Source organism: Lampris incognitus, chromosome 11 (genome assembly GCF_029633865.1).
Source record: "Lampris incognitus isolate fLamInc1 chromosome 11, fLamInc1.hap2, whole genome shotgun sequence".
NCBI classification, from domain to species: Eukaryota; Metazoa; Chordata; class Actinopteri; order Lampriformes; family Lampridae; genus Lampris; species Lampris incognitus.
Genome location: NC_079221.1, coordinates 807779 through 822189, shown reverse-complemented (window position 1 = coordinate 822189; position 14411 = coordinate 807779). Strand labels below are relative to the sequence as shown.

At 47.7% G+C, this 14411-nt stretch overlaps 1 protein-coding gene across 2 annotated transcripts in view; it reads left to right on the top strand.

Annotated features, from left to right (window-relative positions):
* dip2a (disco-interacting protein 2 homolog A) overlaps positions 1 to 14411 on the top strand; it is a 427030-nt gene that overhangs the window by 220686 nt on the left and 191933 nt on the right. The gene's annotated exons all lie outside the window — the stretch shown is intronic.

Genomic DNA, 14411 nt, shown 5'->3' with positions numbered 1-14411 from the left:
CCTTGCTGTCATGTGTTCTTCAGTGTGCAGAACAGCGTTGCTGTCATCTGTTCTTCAGTGTGCAGGACAGCGTTGCTGTCATGTGTTCTTCAGTGTCCAGAACAGCGTTGCTGTCATGTGTTCTTCATTGTGCAGAACAGCCTTGCTGTCATGTGTTCTTCAGTGTGCAGAACAGCCCTTGCTGTCATGTTTTCTTCATTGTGCGGGACAGCGTTGCTGTCATGTGTTCTTCAGTGTCCAGAACAGCGTTGCTGTTATGTGTTCTTCAGTGTGCAGAACAGCCTTGCTGTCATGTGTTCTTCAGTGTGCAGAACAACCTTGATGTCATGTGTTCTTCATTGTGCAGAACAGCCTTGCTGTTATGTGTTCTTCAGTGTGCATAACAGCCTTGCTGTCATGTGTTCTTCAGTGTGCAGAACAGCCTTGCTGTCATGTGTTCTTCAGTGTGCAGAACAGCCTTGCTGTCATGTGTTCTTCAGTGTGCAGAACAGCGTTGCTGTCATGTGTTCTTCAGTGTGCAGAACAGCGTTGCTGTCATGTGTTCTTCAGTGTGCAGAACAGCATTGCTGTCATGTGTTCTTCAGTGTGTAGAACAGCCTTGCTGTCATGTGTTCTTCAGTGTACAGAACAGCTTTGCTGTCATGTGTTCTTCAGTGTCCAGAACAGCGTTGCTGTCATGTGTTCTTCAGTGTGCAGAACAGCCTTGCTGTCATCTGTTCTTCAGTGTGCAGAACAGCCCTGCTGTCATGTGTTCTTCAGTGTGTAGAACAGCGTTACTGTCATCTGTTCTTCAGTGTGCAGAACAGCGTTGCTGTCATCTGTTCTTCAGTGTGCAGAACAGCGTTGCTGTCATGTGTTCGTCAGTGTGCAGAACAGCGTTGCTGTCATGTGTTCTTCAGTGTGCAGAACAGCATTGCGGTCATGTGTTCTTCAGTGTGTAGAACAGCCTTGCTGTCATCTGTTCTTCAGTGTGCAGAACAGCGTTGCTGTCATGTGTTCTTCAGTGTCCAGAACAGCGTTGCTGTTATGTGTTCTTCAGTGTCCAGAACAGTGTTGCTGTCATGTGTTCTTCAGTGTGCAGAACAGCCTTGCTTTCATGTGTTCTTCAGTGTGCAGAACAGCCCTGCTGTCATGTGTTCTTCAGTGTGCAGAACAGCGTTGCTGTCATCTGTTCTTCAGTGTGCAGAACAGCGCTGCTGTCATGTGTTCTTCAGTGTCCAGAACAGCGTTGCTGTCATGTGTTCTTCAGTGTGCAGAACAGCCTTGCTGTCATGTGTTCTTCAGTGTGCAGGACAGCGTTGCTGTCATGTGTTCTGCAGTGTGCAGAACAGCCCTGCTGTCATGTGTTCTTCAGTTTGCAGAACAGCGTTACTGTCATCTAGCCTTCAGTGTGCAGAACAGCCTTGCTGTCATGTGTTCTTCAGTGTGCAGAACAGCCTTGCTGTCATGTGTTCTTCAGTGTGCAGAACAGCCTTGCTGTCATGTGTTCTTCGTTGTGCAGAACAGCCTTGCTGTCGTGTGTTCTTCATTGTGCGGAACAGCCTTGCTGTCATGTGTTCTTCAGTGTGCAGAACAGCCTTGCTGTCATGTGCTCTTCAGTGTGCAGAACAGCCTTGTTGTCACCTGTTCTTCAGTGTGCAGAACAGCCCTGCTGTCAAATGTTCTTCAGTGTGTAGAACAGCGTTACTGTCATCTGTTCTTCAGTGTGCAGAACAGCGTTGCTGTCAAATGTTCTTCAGTGTGCAGAACAGCGTTGCTGTCATGTGTTCTTCAGTGTGCAGAACAGCGTTGCTGTCATGTGTTCTTCAGTGTGCAGAACATCATTGCTGTCATGTGTTCTTCAGTGTGTAGAACAGCCTTGCTGTCATCTGTTCTTCAGTGTGCAGAACAGCGTTGCTGTCATGTGTTCTTCAGTGTCCAGAACAGCGTTGCTGTTATGTGTTCTTCAGTGTCCAGAACAGCGTTGCTGTCATGTGTTCTTCAGTGTGCAGAACAGCCTTGCTGTCATGTGTTCTTCAGTGTGCAGAACAGCCCTGCTGTCATGTGTTCTTCAGTGTGCAGAACAGCGTTGCTGTCATCTGTTCTTCAGTGTGCAGAACAGCGTTGCTGTCATGTGTTCTTCAGTGTCCAGAACAGCGTTGCTGTCATGTGTTCTTCAGTGTGCAGAACAGCGTTGCTCTCATGTGTTCTTCAGTGTGCAGAACAGCCTTGCTGTCATGTGTTCTGCAGTGTGCAGAACAGCCTTGCTGTCATGTGTTCTTCAGTGTGCAGAACAGCATTGCTGTCTTGTGTTCTTCAGTGTGTAGAACAGCCTTGCTGTCATGTGTTCTTCAGTGTGCATAACAGCCTTGCTATCATGTGTTCTTCAGTGTGCAGAACAGCGTTGCTGTCATGTGTTCGTCAGTGTGCAGAACAGCCTTGCTGTCATGTGTTCTTCAGTGTGCAGAACAGCGTTGCTGTCATGTGTTCTTCAGTGTGTAGAACAGCGTTACTGTCATCTGTTCTTCAGTGTGCAGAACAGCGTTGCTGTCATGTGTTCTTCAGTGTGCAGAACAGCGTTGCTGTCATGTGTTCTTCAGTGTGCAGAACAGCATTGCTGTCATGTGTTCTTCAGTGTGTAGAACAGCGTGCGGTCATGTGTTCTTCAGTGTTCAGAACAGCATTGCTATCATGTGTTCTTCAGTGTGCAGAACAGCGTTGCTGTCATGTGTTCTTCAGTGTGCAGAACAGCATTGCTGTCATGTGTTCTTCAGTGTGTAGAACAGCGTGCGGTCATGTGTTCTTCAGTGTTCAGAACAGCATTGCTATCATGTGTTCTTCAGTGTGCAGAACAGCGTTGCTGTCATCTGTTCTTCAGTGTGCAGAACAGCCTTGCTGTCATGTGTTCTTCAGTGTGCAGAACAGTGTTGCTGTCATGTGTTCTTCAGTGTGCATAACAGCCTTGCTGTCATCTGTTCTTCAGTGTGCAGAACAGCGTTGCTGTCATTTGTTCTTCAGTGTCCAGAACAGCGTTGCTGTCATCTGTTCTTCAGTGTGCAGAACAGCCTTGCTGTCATGTGTTCTTCAGGGTGCAGAACAGCGTTACTGTCATCTTTTCTTCAGTGTGCAGAACAGCCTTGCTGTCATGTGTTCTTCAGTGTGCAGAACAGCGTTGCTGTCATCTGTTCTTCAGTGTGCAGGACAGCGTTGCTGTCATGTGTTCTTCAGTGTCCAGAACAGCGTTGCTGTCATGTGTTCTTCATTGTGCAGAACAGCCTTGCTGTCATGTGTTCTTCAGTGTGCAGAACAGCCCTTGCTGTCATGTTTTCTTCATTGTGCGGGACAGCGTTGCTGTCATGTGTTCTTCAGTGTCCAGAACAGCGTTGCTGTTATGTGTTCTTCAGTGTGCAGAACAGCCTTGCTGTCATGTGTTCTTCAGTGTGCAGAACAACCTTGATGTCATGTGTTCTTCATTGTGCAGAACAGCCTTGCTGTTATGTGTTCTTCAGTGTGCATAACAGCCTTGCTGTCATGTGTTCTTCAGTGTGCAGAACAGCCTTGCTGTCATGTGTTCTTCAGTGTGCAGAACAGCCTTGCTGTCATGTGTTCTTCAGTGTGCAGAACAGCCTTGCTGTCATGTGTTCTTCAGTGTGCAGAACAGCGTTGCTGTCATGTGTTCTTCAGTGTGCAGAACAGCATTGCTGTCATGTGTTCTTCAGTGTGCAGAACAGCCTTGCTGTCATGTGTTCTTCAGTGTGCAGAACAGCGTTGCTGTCATGTGTTCTTCAGCGTGCAGAACAGCGTTGCTGTCATGTGTTCTTCAGTGTGCAGAACAGCATTGCTGTCATGTGTTCTTCAGTGTGTAGAACAGCCTTGCTGTCATGTGTTCTTCAGTGTACAGAACAGCTTTGCTGTCATGTGTTCTTCAGTGTCCAGAACAGCGTTGCTGTCATGTGTTCTTCAGTGTGCAGAACAGCCTTGCTGTCATCTGTTCTTCAGTGTGCAGAACAGCCCTGCTGTCATTTGTTCTTCAGTGTGTAGAACAGCGTTACTGTCATCTGTTCTTCAGTGTGCAGAACAGCGTTGCTGTCATCTGTTCTTCAGTGTGCAGAACAGCGTTGCTGTCATGTGTTCGTCAGTGTGCAGAACAGCGTTGCTGTCATGTGTTCTTCAGTGTGCAGAACAGCATTGCGGTCATGTGTTCTTCAGTGTGTAGAACAGCCTTGCTGTCATCTGTTCTTCAGTGTGCAGAACAGCGTTGCTGTCATGTGTTCTTCAGTGTCCAGAACAGTGTTGCTGTCATGTGTTCTTCAGTGTGCAGAACAGCCTTGCTTTCATGTGTTCTTCAGTGTGCAGAACAGCCCTGCTGTCATGTGTTCTTCAGTGTGCAGAACAGCGTTGCTGTCATCTGTTCTTCAGTGTGCAGAACAGCGCTGCTGTCATGTGTTCTTCAGTGTCCAGAACAGCGTTGCTGTCATGTGTTCTTCAGTGTGCAGAACAGCCTTGCTGTCATGTGTTCTTCAGTGTGCAGGACAGCGTTGCTGTCATGTGTTCTGCAGTGTGCAGAACAGCCCTGCTGTCATGTGTTCTTCAGTGTGCAGAACAGCCTTGCTGTCATGTGTTCTTCAGTGTGCAGAACAGCCTTGCTGTCATGTGTTCTTCAGTGTGCAGAACAGCCTTGCTGTCATGTGTTCTTCGTTGTGCAGAACAGCCTTGCTGTCGTGTGTTCTTCATTGTGCGGAACAGCCTTGCTGTCATGTGTTCTTCAGTGTGCAGAACAGCCTTGCTGTCATGTGCTCTTCAGTGTGCAGAACAGCCTTGCTGTCACCTGTTCTTCAGTGTGCAGAACAGCCCTGCTGTCAAATGTTCTTCAGTGTGTAGAACAGCGTTACTGTCATCTGTTCTTCAGTGTGCAGAACAGCGTTGCTGTCAAATGTTCTTCAGTGTGCAGAACAGCGTTGCTGTCATGTGTTCTTCAGTGTGCAGAACAGCGTTGCTGTCATGTGTTCTTCAGTGTGCAGAACATCATTGCTGTCATGTGTTCTTCAGTGTGTAGAACAGCCTTGCTGTCATCTGTTCTTCAGTGTGCAGAACAGCGTTGCTGTCATGTGTTCTTCAGTGTCCAGAACAGCGTTGCTGTTATGTGTTCTTCAGTGTCCAGAACAGCGTTGCTGTCATGTGTTCTTCAGTGTGCAGAACAGCCTTGCTGTCATATGTTCTTCAGTGTGCAGAACAGCCCTGCTGTCATGTGTTCTTCAGTGTGCAGAACAGCGTTGCTGTCATCTGTTCTTCAGTGTGCAGAACAGCGTTGCTGTCATGTGTTCTTCAGTGTCCAGAACAGCGTTGCTGTCATGTGTTCTTCAGTGTGCAGAACAGCGTTGCTCTCATGTGTTCTTCAGTGTGCAGAACAGCCTTGCTGTCATGTGTTCTGCAGTGTGCAGAACAGCCTTGCTGTCATGTGTTCTTCAGTGTGCAGAACAGCATTGCTGTCTTGTGTTCTTCAGTGTGTAGAACAGCCTTGCTGTCATGTGTTCTTCAGTGTGCATAACAGCCTTGCTATCATGTGTTCTTCAGTGTGCAGAACAGCGTTGCTGTCATATGTTCGTCAGTGTGCAGAACAGCCTTGCTGTCATGTGTTCTTCAGTGTGTAGAACAGCGTTACTGTCATCTGTTCTTCAGTGTGCAGAACAGCGTTGCTGTCATGTGTTCTTCAGTGTGCAGAACAGCGTTGCTGTCATGTGTTCTTCAGTGTGCAGAACAGCATTGCTGTCATGTGTTCTTCAGTGTGTAGAACAGCGTGCGGTCATGTGTTCTTCAGTGTTCAGAACAGCATTGCTATCATGTGTTCTTCAGTGTGCAGAACAGCGTTGCTGTCATGTGTTCTTCAGTGTGCAGAACAGCATTGCTGTCATGTGTTCTTCAGTGTGTAGAACAGCGTGCGGTCATGTGTTCTTCAGTGTTCAGAACAGCATTGCTATCATGTGTTCTTCAGTGTGCAGAACAGCGTTGCTGTCATCTGTTCTTCAGTGTGCAGAACAGCCTTGCTGTCATGTGTTCTTCAGTGTGCAGAACAGTGTTGCTGTCATGTGTTCTTCAGTGTGCATAACAGCCTTGCTGTCATCTGTTCTTCAGTGTGCAGAACAGCGTTGCTGTCATTTGTTCTTCAGTGTCCAGAACAGCGTTGCTGTCATCTGTTCTTCAGTGTGCAGAACAGCCTTGCTGTCATGTGTTCTTCAGTGTGCAGAACAGCGTTGCTGTCATGTGTTCTTCAGTGTGCATAACAGCCTTGCTGTCATGTGTTCTTCAGTGTGCAGAACAGCCCTTGCTGTCATGTGTTCTTCAGTGTGCAGAACAGCCTTGCTGTCATCTGTTCTTCAGTGTGCAGAACAGCCCTGCTGTCATGTGTTCTTCAGTTTGCAGAACAGCGTTGCTGTCATGTGTTCTTCAGTGTGCAGAACAGCGTTACTGTCATCTCTTCTTCAGTGTGTAGAACAGCGTTGCTGTCATCTGTTCTTCAGTGTGCAGAACAGCGTTACTGTCATCTCTTCTTCAGTGTGTAGAACAGCGTTGCTGTCATCTGTTCTTCAGTGTGCAGAGCAGCCTTGCTGTCATGTGTTCTTCAGTGTGCAGAACAGCGTTGCTGTCATCTGTTCTTCAGTGTGCAGAACAGCGTTGCTGTCATCTGTTCTTCAGTGTGCAGAACAGCATTGCTGTCTTGTGTTCTTCAGTGTGTAGAACAGCCTTGCTGTCATGTGTTCTTCAGTGTGCATAACAGCCTTGCTATCATGTGTTCTTCAGTGTGCAGAACAGCGTTACTGTCATGTGTTCTTCAGTGTGCAGAACAGCCTTGCTGTCATGTGTTCTTCAGTGTGCAGAACAGCCCTGCTGTCATGTGTTCTTCAGTGTGCAGAACAGCGTTACTGTCATCTGTTCTTCAGTGTGCAGAACAGCGTTGCTGTCATCTGTTCTTCAGTGTGCAGAACAGCCTTGCTGTCATGTGTTCTTCATTGTGCAGAACAGCCTTGCTGTCATGTGTTCTTCATTGTGCAGAACAGCCTTGCTGTCATGTGTTCTTCAGTGTGCAGAACAGCCCTTGCTGTCATGTTTTCTTCATTGTGCGGGACAGCGTTGCTGTCATGTGTTCTTCAGTGTCCAGAACAGCGTTGCTGTTATGTGTTCTTCAGTGTGCAGAACAGCCTTGCTGTCATGTGTTCTTCAGTGTGCAGAACAACCTTGATGTCATGTGTTCTTCATTGTGCAGAACAGCCTTGCTGTTATGTGTTCTTCAGTGTGCATAACAGCCTTGCTGTCATGTGTTTTTCAGTGTGCAGAACAGCCTTGCTGTCATGTGTTCTTCAGTGTGCAGAACAGCCTTGCTGTCATGTGTTCTTCAGTGTGCAGAACAGCCTTGCTGTCATGTGTTCTTCAGTGTGCAGAACAGCGTTGCTGTCATGTGTTCTTCAGTGTGCAGAACAGCCTTGCTGTCATGTGTTCTTCATTGTGCAGAACAGCCTTGCTGTCGTGTGTTCTTCATTGTGCGGAACAGCCTTGCTGTCATGTGTTCTTCAGTGTGCAGAACAGCCTTGCTGTCATGTGTTCTTCAGTGTGCGGAACAGCCCTGCTGTCATGTGTTCTTCAGTGTGCAGAACAGTGTGGCGACACCAGAAGCTGAGGGGCTGTGTTGCAGTAAACCTCTGAAGGCTTCCAGTACGAAGGAAACCACCAGTATGTGATGGGTGGCCATTTTAAATCCATACTGTTCTCTCACCTGGCCACCCACAGTAGCAAGCTTTTAAAATCTGCTAGTCCCTTTTATACATCAGTTCTTCAGTGTGTGGAACAGCGTTGCTGTCATGTGTTCTTGAGTGTGCAGAACAGCCTTGCTGTCATCTGTTCTTCAGTGTGCAGAACAGCGTTGCTGTCATGTGTTCTTCAGTGTGCAGAACAGCCCTGCTGTCATGTGTTCTTCAGTGTGCAGAACAGCGTTGCTGTCATCTGTTCTTCAGTGTGCAGAACAGCGCTGCTGTCATGTGTTCTTCAGTGTCCAGAACAGCGTTGCTGTCATGTGTTCTTCAGTGTGCAGAACAGCCTTGCTGTCATGTGTTCTTCAGTGTGCAGGACAGCGTTGCTGTCATGTGTTCTGCAGTGTGCAGAACAGCCCTGCTGTCATGTGTTCTTCAGTGTGCAGAACAGCCTTGCTGTCATGTGTTCTTCAGTGTGCAGAACAGCCTTGCTGTCATGTGTTCTTCAGTGTGCAGAACAGCCCTGCTGTCATGTGTTCTTCAGTTTGCAGAACAGCCTTGCTGTCATCTGTTCTTCAGTGTGCAGAACAGCCCTGCTGTCATGTGTTCTTCAGTTTGCAGAACAGCGTTACTGTCATCTAGCCTTCAGTGTGCAGAACAGCCTTGCTGTCATGTGTTCTTCAGTGTGCAGAACAGCCTTGCTGTCATGTGTTCTTCAGTGTGCAGAACAGCCTTGCTGTCATGTGTTCTTCGTTTTGCAGAACAGCCTTGCTGTCGTGTGTTCTTCATTGTGCGGAACAGCCTTGCTGTCATGTGTTCTTCAGTGTGCAGAACAGCCTTGCTGTCATGTGCTCTTCAGTGTGCAGAACAGCCTTGCTGTCACCTGTTCTTCAGTGTGCAGAACAGCCCTGCTGTCAAATGTTCTTCAGTGTGTAGAACAGCGTTACTGTCATCTGTTCTTCAGTGTGCAGAACAGCGTTGCTGTCAAATGTTCTTCAGTGTGCAGAACAGCGTTGCTGTCATGTGTTCTTCAGTGTGCAGAACAGCGTTGCTGTCATGTGTTCTTCAGTGTGCAGAACATCATTGCTGTCATGTGTTCTTCAGTGTGTAGAACAGCCTTGCTGTCATCTGTTCTTCAGTGTGCAGAACAGCGTTGCTGTCATGTGTTCTTCAGTGTCCAGAACAGCGTTGCTGTTATGTGTTCTTCAGTGTCCAGAACAGCGTTGCTGTCATGTGTTCTTCAGTGTGCAGAACAGCCTTGCTGTCATGTGTTCTTCAGTGTGCAGAACAGCCCTGCTGTCATGTGTTCTTCAGTGTGCAGAACAGCGTTGCTGTCATCTGTTCTTCAGTGTGCAGAACAGCGTTGCTGTCATGTGTTCTTCAGTGTCCAGAACAGCGTTGCTGTCATGTGTTCTTCAGTGTGCAGAACAGCGTTGCTCTCATGTGTTCTTCAGTGTGCAGAACAGCCTTGCTGTCATGTGTTCTGCAGTGTGCAGAACAGCCTTGCTGTCATGTGTTCTTCAGTGTGCAGAACAGCATTGCTGTCTTGTGTTCTTCAGTGTGTAGAACAGCCTTGCTGTCATGTGTTCTTCAGTGTGCATAACAGCCTTGCTATCATGTGTTCTTCAGTGTGCAGAACAGCGTTGCTGTCATGTGTTCGTCAGTGTGCAGAACAGCCTTGTTGTCATGTGTTCTTCAGTGTGCAGAACAGCGTTGCTGTCATGTGTTCTTCAGTGTGTAGAACAGCGTTACTGTCATCTGTTCTTCAGTGTGCAGAACAGCGTTGCTGTCATGTGTTCTTCAGTGTGCAGAACAGCGTTGCTGTCATGTGTTCTTCAGTGTGCAGAACAGCATTGCTGTCATGTGTTCTTCAGTGTGTAGAACAGCGTGCGGTCATGTGTTCTTCAGTGTTCAGAACAGCATTGCTATCATGTGTTCTTCAGTGTGCAGAACAGCGTTGCTGTCATGTGTTCTTCAGTGTGCAGAACAGCATTGCTGTCATGTGTTCTTCAGTGTGTAGAACAGCGTGCGGTCATGTGTTCTTCAGTGTTCAGAACAGCATTGCTATCATGTGTTCTTCAGTGTGCAGAACAGCGTTGCTGTCATCTGTTCTTCAGTGTGCAGAACAGCCTTGCTGTCATGTGTTCTTCAGTGTGCAGAACAGTGTTGCTGTCATGTGTTCTTCAGTGTGCATAACAGCCTTGCTGTCATCTGTTCTTCAGTGTGCAGAACAGCGTTGCTGTCATTTGTTCTTCAGTGTCCAGAACAGCGTTGCTGTCATCTGTTCTTCAGTGTGCAGAACAGCCTTGCTGTCATGTGTTCTTCAGTGTGCAGAACAGCGTTGCTGTCATGTGTTCTTCAGTGTGCATAACAGCCTTGCTGTCATGTGTTCTTCAGTGTGCAGAACAGCCCTTGCTGTCATGTGTTCTTCAGTGTGCAGAACAGCCTTGCTGTCATCTGTTCTTCAGTGTGCAGAACAGCCCTGCTGTCATGTGTTCTTCAGTTTGCAGAACAGCGTTGCTGTCATGTGTTCTTCAGTGTGCAGAACAGCGTTACTGTCATCTCTTCTTCAGTGTGTAGAACAGCGTTGCTGTCATCTGTTCTTCAGTGTGCAGAACAGCGTTACTGTCATCTCTTCTTCAGTGTGTAGAACAGCGTTGCTGTCATCTGTTCTTCAGTGTGCAGAGCAGCCTTGCTGTCATGTGTTCTTCAGTGTGCAGAACAGCGTTGCTGTCATCTGTTCTTCAGTGTGCAGAACAGCGTTGCTGTCATCTGTTCTTCAGTGTGCAGAACAGCATTGCTGTCTTGTGTTCTTCAGTGTGTAGAACAGCCTTGCTGTCATGTGTTCTTCAGTGTGCATAACAGCCTTGCTATCATGTGTTCTTCAGTGTGCAGAACAGCGTTACTGTCATGTGTTCTTCAGTGTGCAGAACAGCCTTGCTGTCATGTGTTCTTCAGTGTGCAGAACAGCCCTGCTGTCATGTGTTCTTCAGTGTGCAGAACAGCGTTACTGTCATCTGTTCTTCAGTGTGCAGAACAGCGTTGCTGTCATCTGTTCTTCAGTGTGCAGAACAGCCTTGCTGTCAGGTGTTCTTCATTGTGCAGAACAGCCTTGCTGTCATGTGTTCTTCATTGTGCAGAACAGCCTTGCTGTCATGTGTTCTTCAGTGTGCAGAACAGCCCTTGCTGTCATGTTTTCTTCATTGTGCGGGACAGCGTTGCTGTCATGTGTTCTTCAGTGTCCAGAACAGCGTTGCTGTTATGTGTTCTTCAGTGTGCAGAACAGCCTTGCTGTCATGTGTTCTTCAGTGTGCAGAACAACCTTGATGTCATGTGTTCTTCATTGTGCAGAACAGCCTTGCTGTTATGTGTTCTTCAGTGTGCATAACAGCCTTGCTGTCATGTGTTTTTCAGTGTGCAGAACAGCCTTGCTGTCATGTGTTCTTCAGTGTGCAGAACAGCCTTGCTGTCATGTGTTCTTCAGTGTGCAGAACAACCTTGCTGTCATGTGTTCTTCAGTGTGCAGAACAGCGTTGCTGTCATGTGTTCTTCAGTGTGCAGAACAGCCTTGCTGTCATGTGTTCTTCATTGTGAGGAACAGCCTTGCTGTCGTGTGTTCTTCATTGTGCGGAACAGCCTTGCTGTCATGTGTTCTTCAGTGTGCAGAACAGCCTTGCTGTCATGTGTTCTTCAGTGTGCGGAACAGTGTGGCGACACCAGAAGCTGAGGGGCTGTGTTGCAGTAAACCTCTGAAGGCTTCCAGTACGAAGGAAACCACCAGTATGTGATGGGTGGCCATTTTAAATCCATACTGTTCTCTCACCTGGCCACCCACAGTAGCAAGCTTTTAAAATCTGCTAGTCCCTTTTATACATCAGTTCTTCAGTGTGTGGAACAGCGTTGCTGTCATGTGTTCTTGAGTGTGCAGAACAGCCTTGCTGTCATCTGTTCTTCAGTGTGCAGAACAGCCTTGCTGTCATCTGTTCTTCAGTGTGCAGAACAGCGTTGCTGTCATGTGTTCTTCAGTGTGCAGAACAGCCCTGCTGTCATGTGTTCTTCAGTTTGCAGAACAGCGTTGCTGTCATGTGTTCTTCAGTGTGCAGAACAGCGTTGCTGTCATTTGTTCTTCAGTGTGCAGAACAGCGTTGCTGTCATGTGTTCTTCAGTGTGCAGAACAGCATTGCTGTCATGTGTTCTTCAGTGTGCAGAACAGCCTTGCTGTCATGTGTTCTTCAGTGTGCAGAACAGCGTTGCTGTCATGTGTTCTTCAGTGTGCAGAACAGCGTTGCTGTCATGTGTTCTTCAGTGTGCAGAACAGCATTGCTGTCATGTGTTCTTCAGTGTGTAGAACAGCCTTGCTGTCATGTGTTCTTCAGTGTACAGAACAGCTTTGCTGTCATGTGTTCTTCAGTGTCCAGAACAGCGTTGCTGTCATGTGTTCTTCAGTGTGCAGAACAGCCTTGCTGTCATATGTTCTTCAGTGTGCAGAACAGCCTTGCTGTCATGTGTTCTTCAGTGTGTAGAACAGCGTTACTGTCATCTGTTCTTCAGTGTGCAGAACAGCGTTGCTGTCATCTGTTCTTCAGTGTGCAGAACAGCGTTGCTGTCATGTGTTCGTCAGTGTGCAGAACAGCGTTGCTGTCATATGTTCTTCAGTGTGTAGAACAGCCTTGCTGTCATCTGTTCTTCAGTGTGCAGAACAGCGTTGCTGTCATGTGTTCTTCAGTGTCCAGAACAGCGTTGCTGTTATTTGTTCTTCAGTGTCCAGAACAGTGTTGCTGTCATGTGTTCTTCAGTGTGCAGAACAGCCTTGCTTTCATGTGTTCTTCAGTGTGCAGAACAGCCCTGCTGTCATGTGTTCTTCAGTGTGCAGAACAGCGTTGCTGTCATCTGTTCTTCAGTGTGCAGAACAGCGCTGCTGTCATGTGTTCTTCAGTGTCCAGAACAGCGTTGCTGTCATGTGTTCTTCAGTGTGCAGAACAGCCTTGCTGTCATGTGTTCTTCAGTGTGCAGAACAGCCTTGCTGTCATGTGTTCTGCAGTGTGCAGAACAGCCCTGCTGTCATGTGTTCTTCAGTGTGCAGAACAGCCTTGCTGTCATGTGTTCTTCAGTGTGCAGAACAGCCTTGCTGTCATGTGTTCTTCAGTGTGCAGAACAGCCCTGCTGTCATGTGTTCTTCAGTTTGCAGAACAGCCTTGCTGTCATCTGTTCTTCAGTGTGCAGAACACCCCTGCTGTCATGTGTTCTTCTGTTTGCAGAACAGCGTTTCTGTCATCTAGCCTTCAGTGTGCAGAACAGCCTTGCTGTCATGTGTTCTTCAGTGTGCAGAACAGCCTTGCTGTCTTGTGTTCTTCAGTGTGCAGACCAGCCTTGCTGTCATGTGTTCTTCAGTGTGCAGAACATCGTTGCTGTCGTGTGTTCTTCAGTGTGCAGAACAGCGTTGTTGTCGTGTGTTCTTCAGTGTGCAGAACAACCTTGATGTCATGTGTTCTTCATTGTGCAGAACAGCCTTGCTGTTATGTGTTCTTCAGTGTGCATAACAGCCTTGCTGTCATGTGTTCTTCAGTGTGCATAACAGCCTTGCTGTCATGTGTTCTTCAGTGTGCAGAACAGCGTTGCTGTCATGTGTTCTTCAGTGTGCAGAACAGCCCTGCTGTCATGTGTTCTTCAGTGTGCAGAACAGCGTTGCTGTCATCTGTTCTTCAGTGTGCAGAACAGCGTTGCTGTCATGTGTTCTTCAGTGTCCAGAACAGCGTTGCTGTCATGTGTTCTTCAGTGTGCAGAACAGCCTTGCTGTCATGTGTTCTTCAGTGTGCAGAACAGCGCTGCTGTCATGTGTTCTTCAGTGTCCAGAACAGCGTTGCTGTCATGTGTTCTTCAGTGTGCAGAACAGCGTTGCTGTCATGTGTTCTTCAGTGTGCAGAACAGCCTTGCTGTCATGTGTTCTGCAGTGTGCAGAACAGCCCTGCTGTCATGTGTTCTTCAGTGTGCAGAACAGCCTTGCTGTCATGTGTTCTTCAGTGTGCAGAACAGCCTTGCTGTCATGTGTTCTTCAGTGTGCAGAACAGCCCTGCTGTCATGTGTTCTTCAGTTTGCAGAACAGCCTTGCTGTCATCTGTTCTTCATTGTGCAGAACAGCCCTGCTGTCATGTGTTCTTCAGTTTGCAGAACAGCGTTACTGTCATCTGTTCTTCAGTGTGCAGAACAGCCTTGCTGTCATGTGTTCTTCAGTGTGCAGAACAGCCTTGCTGTCATGTGTTCTTCAGTGTGCAGAACAGCCTTGCTGTCATCTGTTCTTCAGTGTGCAGAACAGCCCCGCTGTCATGTGTTCTTCAGTTTGCAGAACAGCGTTACTGTCATCTGTTCTTCAGTGTGCAGAACAGCGTTACTGTCATGTCTTCTTCAGTGTGCATAACAGCCTTGCTGTCATCTGTTCTTCAGTGTGCAGAACAGCCTTGCTGTCATCTGTTCTTCAGTGTGCAGAACAGCGTTGCTGTCATCTGTTCTTCAGTGTGCAGAACAGCCTTGCTGTCATGTGTTCTTCAGTGTCCAGAACAGCGTTGCTGTCATGTGTTCTTCCGTGTGCAGAACAGCCTTTCTGTCATGTGTTCTTCAGTGTACAGAACAGCGTTGCTGTCATGTGTTCTTCAGTGTGCAGAACAGCCCTTGCTGTCATGTGTTCTTCAGTGT